The sequence below is a fragment of the Psammomys obesus genome, unplaced genomic scaffold (assembly GCF_907164565.1).
Source record: "Psammomys obesus unplaced genomic scaffold, mPsaObe1.curated_primary_1811, whole genome shotgun sequence".
NCBI lineage: Eukaryota > Metazoa > Chordata > Mammalia > Rodentia > Muridae > Psammomys > Psammomys obesus.
Window position 1 is genome coordinate 3,726,541 of NW_026596109.1, and position 13,145 is coordinate 3,739,685.

Genomic DNA, 13,145 nt, shown 5'->3' on the forward strand with positions numbered 1-13,145 from the left:
CCACAACCATTTAGAATGAGATCTGCCCTCTTCTGGCAGACAGATGTACATGCAGGCAGAATAATGTAAAAATAATAAATCTTTTAAAAAAAGAGATGCAGAGATAGTTCAATATACATAAATCAATAAATGCAATCCAACTGACAAAAAAAATCACATGATCATTTCATTGAATAGAGATAGCCTTTGACAAAATCCAACATCCAACATACCTTCATAATGTAAGTACTGGAGAGATTTGGACCCCAAGGGGCATATCTCAATATAATAAAGGTGAATTAGAGCAAGCCTTTTAGATAACATCAACTTAAATGAAGATAAACTCAAAACACTTCCAGTAAAATCAGAAACAAGACAAGGGTTTCCACTCTTTTCATACCTGCTCAATATAATACTTGAGTCTTAGCTAGAGCAATAAGACAACTGAAGGATATCAAGGGGATACAAATAGAAAGGAAGAAAAAAAAGGATGAAAGGAAGAAGTCAAAGCATCTTATTTTCTGTTGGTATTATTTTATGTATACACTATTTTAAACACCTAAAGCCCGGGAAACTACTGCAGCTGATGAACGCTTTCAGCAATGTTTCAGGATATAAAATTAACACACAACAACTGGTAGCCTTCCTAATATACAAATAACAAACAGACTGCATCCAAAAACTAAAATTTCTTGGGATAATCTATGCAAGCAAGTAAAAGACTTGTATAATAAAAAGTTCAAGACTCCAAAGAAAGAAATTGAAGAAGACATCATCAGAAGATGAAAAGATCTCTGAAGCCCATGAATCAGTAGGGTTAATATAGTGAAAATGTCCATTCTACCAAAAGCAATCTACAGACTCAAAATTCCAACACAATTTTTCTCCTCAAACTTGAAAGGACAATTTTCAGCTTCATATGAAGAGGCAAAAACAAACAAACAAACAAAAAAACAGATAGCTAAAACAATCCTGAATAATAAAAGAACTGCTGGAATTATCACCATCCCTAATGTCAAGTGTATACTATAGAGCTATAGTACTAAAATCAGCATGATACTGAAATTAAAACAGGCACACTGATCAGTAAAATCAAATTGAGCAGCTAGACATAAGTCTACACATTTATGGACATCTGCTCTTTTGACAAAAAAAAACAAAACAAAACAAAACAAAAACCAGCAGCATCTTCAACAAATGGTGCTGGTCAGACTGGATGGCTCATGTAGAAGAGTCCAAATAGATCTATATGTGTCACCCTGCACAAAACTCAACTCCAAATGAATAAAGAACCTCAACACAAAACCAGATACACTAAATCCATTAGAAGAGAAAGTTGGAAAGAGCCTTGAAATTATTGACACAGGAAAAGAACACTGATAGCACAGAAACTAAGAACAATTAATAAAAGGTATCTTAGGAAGCAGAAAAGCTCTTTATGGCGAAGAACTCTATCATTCAGAGAAAGCAGCAGGCTACAGAATGCAAAAGTTTTTATCAGCTACACATCTTTTAGAGGGCTAATATACAAAACATAAAAAGAACTGAAAAGAGCAAACCCTGGAAATCAAGAAAACAAATAACCCAACTTTAAAATGCAGAACACATATAAACAGTATTCTCAAGAGACAAAACACAAAAATCTCTTAAAGAAATGTTTAACATACTTAATCATCAGAGAAATGAAAATCAAAACTACTTTGAAATTTCATCTTACACAAATTAGAATGGCCACGATAAAAAATAAAAAAAAAAAAAAGGGCAGCTCTGGAGGTAAGGATGTGGACATCGAAAATGTCCACCAGTTGCTGGTAGGGGTGCAAACCTGTAAAATAACTGTGGAAATCAGTGTGGCAGTTGCTTAGGAAACTGAAAATAGATTACCTCCAAATCCAGCCGTTCAAATCTTGAGCAGATACCCAAAAGATTCTATATTCTACTACAGAGATACTTGCTCATCCATGTTCATTGCTGTTTTGCTCGTAAGAGCTAGAAATTGGAAACAGCCTAAATGTCCATCATTGAGGTGAACAGACAATGAAAATATGGTACATTTACACAATGGCACATTGTCTGGCTGTTGAGACAGAGGACGTTTGCAGGTAAATGTGCTGAGCTAGAATCAATCATCTGAGGTATCTCACCCCAAAAGACCAATGTTGTACATATTCTCTTATATGTCCATCTTTGCTTTAAGCCTTCAATAGGCATTCGATGAGCCATACTACCATAGAAAGCACAGGTGTATAAGTTCACAGTTAGGTATAGATTAAGGAACTAGTGAGGTGGAGAGGATCTCCCACGGAAAGAGAAATAGAATATATAGTTATGGAGACAGAGGAGAAACAGGAGCAGGAGTATAAAAAAAGGAAGACGGTGAAAGAGAATGGGGAGGGGAGAATACAGAGAGGAAAAGCTTAACACTGAGGGCCTTTTGAGGGGTCAGATGGAAACCAACTACAGAAGAAGCCTCTTCAAATACACACATATATGAGGGAAATCTAATGGAGTCACCAAATGATGGGAGAGATAGTGACCCGACTAGACCTCTTTCTCCATCAAGTGCAACCTCTAGTGCCTGAAATGGGTTAAATCTAATTGAGTTGTTGGCCAAAGGGGCCCCATGGAAACTCCCCAAGCAACCAAGCTATCTTCAAAGCTTCTGATTGCTCTTCACAAACTGATGGTAAGGCCCTCTTTCTGAAGCTATCACTTAAATGTCTCTTTGAACACAGAGAGGTCAAGCTGGCGCCTACCTGACCTGCCTTCATTGCATCCTGGTTCAATAGTGGCACCCGTGCTGTGTGAGTAACCAGCGACTCTCTGGTTAAGGCTCACTCCACAAGTGAGTGGAACATATGGAAGATACACCTGATGCTGTTCAGGTGGCCAAAAGTCTGAGCCTTGATAGGCCATGGGTCCAGGAGAAAACCAAATAACTGTGGTTCTGTTAAGGGACCGTAATAATAAAATGTCTCCTAATGACATTCTGCTATACTCATAGATGAGTATACTCATAGATGAGTTTACTCAGCCATCAACCCTGGAGCTTCTCCTTATAGTAGAAAGGAACTAACACAGAAACCCACAACTGGATAATGTACAGAGACAAGTTGGAACACTCAGTCCTAGATGGGATGTCTTCATCAAACCACTCCCCACCCCCCAGGGAGCGATGCAGAAAAGGAGGCAACTGTAAGAAACAGAGGGGTGGATGGCACAAAGAAAACGGTGTCTTTCAGACACAACAGCACAGATGCACAGAGACTGTGGCACACACAGGACCTACATAGGTTCAAGTCAGAGGAGGTCCCAGTGTCTAAAGAGAGGAAGTGGGCCTGAGCTCTCCTCCCTAACCGAGAAGCTTTTTCCAACTGATATCCACTTGCAAAGAAAAATTCGTTTTCCCCAACAGATTCTCATTGGGTTTATTAATCACGCTTGAGAGTAAACCACCGGCCCGGCAGTAGATGGAGAACACAAAATTCAATGGTATTTTTGTAGACTTTTGGTCTCTTATAGCCCTGTTTAGGCAATTTTTCTTGTCTCACTGGTCTTTTGTTTGTATAATATTGGTGCTGCTGTTGTTGTGTTTTTAAGTGTTTGTTTTGTTTCATGTGTTTGTGTTCTTTCTTCCTTTTTTTTTTAATTCTGAATTGTTTCATGTGTTTTCTAAATGGAGAAAGAAAGGACATGAAGTTGGTTTGGTGGGGTAATGGGAAAAATCTGGGAGGATTTGGGGGAGGAAAAACTGTGACCAGAACATGTTGTATGCCAAAAAAAAAAAAAATCAATGAAAATATTTTTTAAAAAAATAAATAATTTCTTACAAAAGAACTTCAACATAGTAGATGAGACATCCTATCAGCCAGTCGGGAAAGCCTAGTGGTCAATGACATGTAGTAGGTTCCCTTGTGCTATAGCAACCATTCTTCAGTTGGGTTACCACCACAATCACCTAAGATTTATAACCCATCAAGACTTCTGCAGAACGTACCACAAAAGGTGCCTGAGAATAAGTCCTCAGACATGGCATGTAACACCATATCCAGGCTTCCTTTTTCCTAAAACCATCTCTTCAGCTGCAGCAGCACAGGAGCTACTGGCTGGCCTCCAGGAACTAAGGCGCCCTGTTTCCTTAGCTAGGAAATGGTCTGAGTACAGCATCGCGGTGAAAAGGATTCTGGGTTGAGAGTACAGCTGAGTGGTAAGAGGCACGCTGAGTGAACTGGAGGACCTGATTCTATCACCATTGTTACCAAAGAAAAACAAGGGTCGTGTTCTCTCCCCCTCACTCATTCACAGACACACAAGCTTCAGTTACTGAACCACCGTCTCTTCACCTTAACCTGAATCTGTTTCATAAGGTCTCTAAAATGAGATAAATCGTAACTTAAAATGAGATAAATAGTGATTGTAGAGAAAAAGCCTGACATAAAGTTCTCAGAAAATTTGGTCTATACAATTTTATAGCTTTTTTTGGTAATACCAATTGTTCAGAACATTTAGCAAGAATATACTTACATATGTACATGTAGATATAGACATAATTCTATATATGAATGAATGAGCATCTGGCATGTGACAGTGGCTCAAAAAACAGTACTATTACCATCTCTCGTGTTTTACACAATTTTTTATAAAGAGATACATTATTTTCGAGTGAAGTTGATAGAGCTCAAACTATTTCATTTATTCGTGCCTGTTTTATAATGTAGAACACCCCAGCACCGATGCTGAAGGAGCAGGGTGAGCTTCGCCCATCAATAGTTTCCATCATCTCCCTTCCAACCAGCCCTCATAAGCACACAATAAGTAAAAACAGCTTCAAGAAGCATCCCCCAACCATATGTCATCTCCTACTCTTGCAAGCTGACTACCACCTCAAAGCCTCAACCCGTGTTGAATTTCCAGAACTACCCCTGGAGGGCAGCTGAAAACACCATGGAAAGGTATATTAAAATGACACGCATGAAGGAAGCCTGGAATAATTGTGCCTTTTAAACGCCCATCCACAATGGCACTCAGACGTTATAAATGCCGTGTCTCTCGACAGATGGCGTTTTCCGGGGGGGAAATGAAAGGAGACCCAGTTCTCCCAAAACACTTCAGCACATGTAACGTTCCAGGCAGAGCCTGCATACCTTCGTCACAGACACCTCCGGCATCTTCCCCTAACATGATTCTGAGCATGACTTTCATAACTTTGATTGCGGGGATGGGGGGAGGGGGGCTTGAGTGCCAGCCTGTCATAGGAAACAAATTGGGTGCTTTTTCGTGGCCAAGTTCCAAAACAAGTAAATGGCTTTTATCAAGTTATTAGACAATTCCCACTTAAAACAACAAAAAAAAAAAAAGACAAAAAAAATTGCCTTGGTACTGAAGATACCATGACAAACCAAGCCGGTTTTCAGGGGACTCTTCCAGGTTAGCATCGCCAAGCCCTTTGTCCCAGGCAGAGCGGAGCTGTTGTTCATACTAGCCAGAGCAAAGATGACCAGATAGAAGCCAGTGTGGATGGGTCCTGAGGCCTTCTGTTATACATACTTAGCTCTCAGTAAAGATTAGGGGCCTTGCATCTCAAGGTGCCTCAACAGGGAGAGGTCAAATTAGTTTGTCAAATAATTCTGAAATCCGGGAGCTCCAACTTTGAAAAGAGGAGCCAAGCGTGCCTTCAGCAGAGGCTTTTTATTAGTGAGAATAAATTTTTTTAAATGAGAAATTTCAGGAATTCAAGCCACCGAGTTCGGCTGCCCACCTCTTTTCTTCCTGTTTGATCTTTGAAGATTAGCGTTCGGTACTTTTCGTGACATTTATATTGAGGAAGGAATAGAAGATTATTAAAAGCAGAGAAACTCAATATTGGGAGCGCACATCAAAAGGTCTTCAAGACAAAGAAGAGATCATCTGATTTGAAACCCGTGACTAGAAGCATGTGTGCCGCACTCAGTTTTCTGGTTAACAGTGTAACGTATGTCAAAATATGATCTAAAACACGTCTCACAGCTGAGCCGACATTTGGCGGTCCTCCACCTCCTTTTGCTCTTGAGGATGGGGGTTCAAATCCAAAGGAGGTTAACACTTCGTACTGGGACATATTCCTGGTGGATGAGGAAAACAGCCTTTTTTTTTGTTGAAATAAAATGAAAACATCTGTCCAGATCCTGAGGGAAAGAAGTATTTTTTTAAAAAGAAGGGGGGATGGGATGCCAAGGCTGGAGACAGCTTCAGTAACACTGTGTACATCAAACAATTACACTGTCCATTGCCTGGCTCACCAAAGATGATGAAGATTTGTGTGTGAGCTGTTGCTGATGTTGAATTTTAAAGATCGCTCACCCGTATTTATCCCTTTGTCCAAAGTCAGGTGGGAATAGCTACTTACCGGTTTCAAGTTCTTTTTTTTCAGTGAAGCAGGATAAACACAGGTCAGTAAGTGACCAGTTTTCTGTGATATGATCTGTCTTGGTCAGCGACTGTGTCCTCTGGATAAATGCTGTATTTGTTTGATATTGGTGCACTATGAAGTAAAGTTGGGCATCCTTGATCCAAAAATCCAAAATATGAAGGGCTTCAAAATTGGAAATCTGAGTTGCTAGCAGGAAGCTCCAGATCTTGGTGTATTTCGGATTTCAAACTTGGGGGCTAAAAGTGATCACCGGACACAGTACATATAAATGTTCCAAAGTCAGAAAAACTTGGAAAACAGTTCTAGATGGACTTCAGATGAATCATACCCAAACTGCATGTAACTTAGCATCTCAACACAGTGTCCATTGATCACAACAGCTCCATCAACTTCATCCAGGCATGGCTTGATGTCATCATCTGCTCAGGGTCTCATACAGTGTTTACCGTTAGGATCTGAAATTTAAGACCCCTTCCAAACTTACGAGATGTGTCAGAACTCCATGTTTTCCAGTCGGTGGACAGATACTCTGATTCTCTTGTTGCTGCTGGCCAGTTGTTCCCTGCAACTCTTGGATGCTGCTCATGCCATGACACAGCCTCTTCCATTTCCAGTGCGACAGAGACTCAATAAGCCATGCATGGATTCCCCTGCATCTTATGACCCACTGATTTCTAGAAGACCCTAGTCGCAGAAGGGCTCACTTGAGTCAATTATGCTCACACTACAAAATTTCCTCCTCTCAAAGGCAAATGCCCAATTTAACTTAACCATTGAACAGACCTATAATGTTCACAATCCAGAAGATGGCACAAGGATCATGTGTGTGTGTGTGTGTGTGTGTGTGTGTTTGTATGTGTGTGTGTCCATATCTGTGTCTATGCCTGTCATAAAAGTAAAATACAACTCTCACCTTTCAAACCTATAGGTCCACTATTTAGGAGGAAATGACAAAAGTAAAACTCTGAGAAGGCCTTACTTAAATAACCTTTCCACCCCAAGGAATGAAAATACTAAAATATAACATATAATGAATTATTTCCTAATGGCTAAGCATTTTGAGCAATGTATAGAATAAAGCATATGTAGGTATTTTTAAGGTACAAAAATCAGAGCCAGTGCTTAATGAGTGGATAATGTGCAACCAGGACATACCTGTAGCACCAAGTTGGAGATGGGGCAATATTTCACACAATGATGACCTGCCTTTTCTGGATGAACAGTTTAGCAAAAGACATGCTCTGAAAGTGAACAGGCTAGCCTCACCTGCTCTTCCTGCTCCACAGCCAACCTCTAAGCATCTGACAAGACCCATGCCCCTCTCTGCGATCACCCATGGGTCCCATTCAATAGGCTGCTCATATTCTCCTCCAAGGTATAGCCTGATGCATAACCCCTACACCATCCAACACCCAGTACTACCACAACCCATTAGATGGAGTCCTGGTCCATAACTAGCACAACAGTTTAATCCAGACCTCCCTGTCTTCATTGTAGGGGATCTCTAGGCTTGACTTACCATCCTCCCTCACTGTCTGCCAAACCACCGTACTCTCTCATGTCATATCTAAACTGTCCCTTCAGACCTGTCTATCCTCACACTCCCAACTTAGAACAGGAAGCACATCCTGTACACCAGCCCAGCCCCCTCTGTCCATCTGACTTCATTCCACTCAAGCCATTTCCAACCTCTAGACCCAACACGCCTTCTCTTTTCCCCAAAACACGCTTCATCCGTAACAAATTCAGAATTGACGAAGGAAGTCCACATGCCCAGATCTCACTGCAAGCATACCAACACCATGAAATGGGAGCCAGCATCTTCGCTCCCAAACCTGCCAGTCCTATAGAAATGCTTGCTAATGGTAATTGCCTAGATGAATTGCAGACTACTGAAATTAAAAGAACTGTAATCCTCATCAAAGAATTCAAGGACATTAAAGAAAACACAATGAAACAGCTCAGTGAAATCAAGGAGAAGGAGCTTAAGGGGAATCAATGTCTGAGTGATGTCCAAGGAAATGTAAGCATAAGGATGATGGAAATGACAAAAACAATCGAAGACTTGAGAATGGACTTCAATCAGGAGATGAAAACTTTGCAGAGGATTCAAAGTGAAATGAGGATAGAATTGAAAACCCCAAACCCAGCTAGAAAATCCAGAGGAAAGCCTTACAAGTAGAATGAATCAAACAGGAGACAGAATATCAAGTCTCAAAAATAAAACAGCGGATCTAGGTCATTGTTTCTCAAACTGTGGGTGGCAACCTCTTTGGGAGGTCAAACAACCCTTTCACAGTGGTCACCTAAGACCATCAGAAAACACATACTTCTGGCAGTTTTAGGAACTGAGACTCTGCTCCTCAATCCATTTCCAGGTGCCCCCCCCACAGAAACACGCCCACATCTGAGTACTTGGCATGATGACACCATCACACAACTCCATCTCATACTCCCCAGACAAATACAAACGGATGAGAAAGGGTTATGCGAGCCAGTCACACACGGGTAGAGTAGCTACAGAGCTGAAAGCAGCAGGGTTGGAGGTAAAACACTTTGTGAACTAGAATTACTGGGTAAATGTAAAATCATGTATTGTAAAATCATCAACTGCTGTAGTGTATGTGTGTGTACCATGCTAACTTAGCCCAGATCCTACTTTGTCTTTTCATATTTCAGCTGTGGTTGGTGTGACTATTGCCCCATTGTGATGGTAACAGATAGGTAAAAAGAAACACACACACACACACACACACAAAGAATATTAAATCACAGGAAACATTAATGAATTGTGTTGACTCGTCTATGCCATGTATCATCTTTTGTATTATTAAGGCTATTGTTATATATTATTCTCATTATAAAGCCATCCCATGACAATGGATTGTTTAGAGAAGAATGGTAAGAAAGTGAGGATTTTTACAGTATGATTTTTACCTCAATAATTACAGAAGGAATTGAGAAACTGCAACATTTTATTTGTTGTGAAGATTTATCAGCAGAATCTATGAAACCAAACAAACTAAAGCACCATTTTGATAGCAAGCGTCCAAGGATACCAACTATTTTAGAAGCAAAGCTGATGGACTCAGGAAAGCCACACTTGACACTGGGGGCAAGTACCACAAAGAAAAAGTAACAGTCACTGGAGCTTCCTATTTGGTGGCACTCCCCCAAGCTATGAAACCTCACACTACTGCCGAGGTTTTACTGTTGCCAGTAGCCAAAGATATTGTTATGATCAGAGATGAATTTGTTACACAATTTCCTTCTCTAATGACGCTGTTCGAAGAATAGAAGTCGTGTCTACTGATATTCTTCATCAGGTAACTCAGGAAATTAAATCTGCTCCACTTCCAATATTTACAATCCATCTTGATGAATCTACAGATATTGCAAACTGTTCACAGTTACTAGTTTACATGAGTTATATTAATGATGGCAACATTAAAGATGAATTGGGTTTGTTTTGTTTTGTTTTGCTGCAAACCTCTTGAGACTACTGCATGTGATATATTTGACACTATTGGTTCATTTCTGAAAGAGCATACGCTTTCTTGGGGAAAAGGTTGGTGGTGGTGTTTGCATAGATAGTGTTCCCATTGTGCGAGGATACTCACCTGGATTTCAACGTTGCAGAATTCACTGTATGACCCATTGGCAAATATTAGCAATGAGGATGATATCACAAGAGTCACAAGAAGTAATGAAGAGTGTCGTAAGTTCTGTCAGTTTTGTAAAGATGAGCACTTTAAACAGTCATCTCTTCGTAGCTGTGTAATGAGTTGAATGTGGCAAACAAAGTTCAACTATTTCACACTGAAGGGAGATGGTTGTTGAGGGGGAAAGGTTTTTTTATATATATATTAGTTACAGTTTATTAACTTTGTATCCCAGTTGTATCCTGTTCCTTCATTCCCTCCCAATCCCATCCTCCCTCCCTCATCTCCTCCCTGCCCCTTTCCAAGTCCACTGATGGGGTGGGGAACCTCCTCCCTTTTCATCTGACCCTGGTTTAACAGCTATCTTCAGGACTGGCTGCAAACTCCTCCTCTATGGCCTAGCAGGGCTGCTCCTCCCTCAGGGAGGGTGGGGAGGTCAAAGAGCTCGCCATTGAGTTTATGTCAGAAATAGTCCGTTACCCTTACTAGGGTACCCACTTGTATACTGTGCTACCATGGGCTACATCCGAGCAGAGGTTCTAGGTTACATTCATACATGGTCCTTGGTTGGAGAAACAGTTTCATAAAAGACCCCTGTGCCCAGATATATTTGGTCCTTGTGGAGCTGCTGTCCTCTCCAGGTCATATGAGGGGGAAAGTTTTTAAAGCATATTTTTGAGCTTCATGATGAGCTCAAAACATTTTTTAATCAGAAAGCAAGACCATAGCTCAAAGCACTTTTCAGGGATAAAAGTGGATTGCAGAAAACAGATTACTTGGTTGATATCATTGCCATTTTGAATGAGTTAAATTTATCACTGCAAGGACCAAATGAAACATGCCTCAGTTTGTCTGAAAAGATCTGATCATCCCAAATGAAACTTCAGCTTTGGCACACAAACACACACACACACACACACAAATGATAAAATAAAATAAAATGGATAAAATTAAAATTTGCATGTTGCTTACTTTATCTGCTTTCATTGAGGAACATGACATTGAGCCAGACAAAAGTATTATAGTGATAATTTCTGTGAAAGAACACTTCTACATTTATGTAGACAAAATTTCACCGTACTTTTCAAATCTTCCTGATGCTGTGTTTGCACTTGCCAGAAGCCCAGTCAAAGTTGACACAGCACAATAAGAGTTTATTTAGCTTTCTCACAGGGACACAGTGAGAGCTGATTCCTCCACAATGCCAGTTACAAAATTCTGGATCAAGTGTTTGCAGTCAGAGCCTGTTCCTTCTGAGACTGTGTTGTCCTTTCTTCTGTTTCCAACAACGTATCTCTGCCTTCCAGCTTATTGTTATCAAGTCTAAATACAGAAGTAGATTTATTGTGGAAGGTGATCTTCATTGTGTTCTTGCAAAAACTGCCCTGAGAACTTCTGCTCTGTTGAGGAAGAAGCAATTTCAATCTTTGCACTGACCTTGGATTTTTCACTCATACTATCACAAAATATAGCGATATAATTTACTATTGTTATATTCATAAAATATATCCATATAATTTACTATTGTTATATTAAGGAGATGCTATACAATGCTTCAAGACAAAATTTCACTTATTTGTAATTAGAAATAAGTATTTCACAATACAAAATTATTTACTGTTTTTTTATTAACCACTATGCTTTAATTGTGTTCAATTTGTAACAATAAAAATATATTTCGCATATCAGATATTTACATTATGATTCATGACAGTAGCAAAATTACAGTTATGAAGTAGCAATGAAGATAATCTTATGGTTGGGGCGACCGCATGAAGAGCTGTCTTAAAGGGCTGCAGCTCTAAGATGGTTGAGAACCACTGGTCTAGACCAAATAAATAAGGAAAATATTGCAAGAAAAGAACACACAGGAAATATGAGACACTATTAAAAAAATATAACAAATCTTCAAATTATAGGCATAGATGAGGGAAAAGAATCCAAATCAATGGCCAGATCTTCATCAAGATCATTGAAGAAAATTTCCCCACACTAAAAGAAGATGCATTCATACAAATACAAGCACTGTTGGCATAATGTTATTGTGGAGTCTGTACAGTTTACCCTTGTTCATTCAAATGCTGATTTCTCTTCCCCAATATCTGGTTTCAATCCAGACATTGCATTGTGATGTTTATTCTAAGCATCTCTGGTCTCAAGTTTGTGTAAACATGCAATCATTTGTACTCTGTATTGCCAATAAAGCCAACCAGCCAATGCTGAGCAATGGAGAGAATAAGGTAGGATATCCTGGTCCAGTGAGGAGAGGAGAAAGGAGAGGAAGTGCAGGTTGGATCTGTGAAGAGAGGACCTGGAAACATTACAAGAAAAGAACTGGACCTAGGATATGACTAAAAAGTATAATGTGGGAAATATGAATGGGAGGAAGCTATACTAGCTCAGAGGTTCAGGATGGAATATGCACAGCATTATGCTCTAGGTTAATTAAATAAATCCTAGTTTCTTTGTATGGTTATTTGGATATCTAAGTGACTAGGGAGTAACTGCTGCTTTACTAAAATATAAATCAATATTAAATCTTAATATTCTTTCAACAAAGCACATAGAACACCAAATAGACAAGACCAAAAAAAAAAAACCCTATGGCATATTATAGTTAAAACACTAACAAAGAGAGTATTGAAGGCTACAAGAGAAAAAACAAAACAACTACCACCACCAAGGAAGTACCATATAAAGGAAAACCCATCACAAAAACAATTTATTTCTAAATGGAAATTTTGAAAGCCAGAGGAGCCTGGATTCTAATGTATTCCAAGTTCTAAAGACTGAAAATCAACCTGAAATACTACACCCAGAAAAATTACTTGCCATGATTGAAGGAGAAAGAAAAATTGTCCATGACATAAACGGTTTAGCTAAACCTAACAAAAATAAGCATTATTTCCCTGTAATCCCAGCACTCTGGGAGGAAGCAGACACGTCTCTGTGAGTTTGAGGCCAGCCTGGTCTACAAAGTAAGTGCAGGATTGTGAAGGCTACACAGAGAAGCCCTGTCTTAGGAAAAAGAAAGAAAGAAAGAAAGAAAGAAAGAAAGAAAGAAAGAAAGAAAGAAAGAAAGAAAGAAAGAAAGA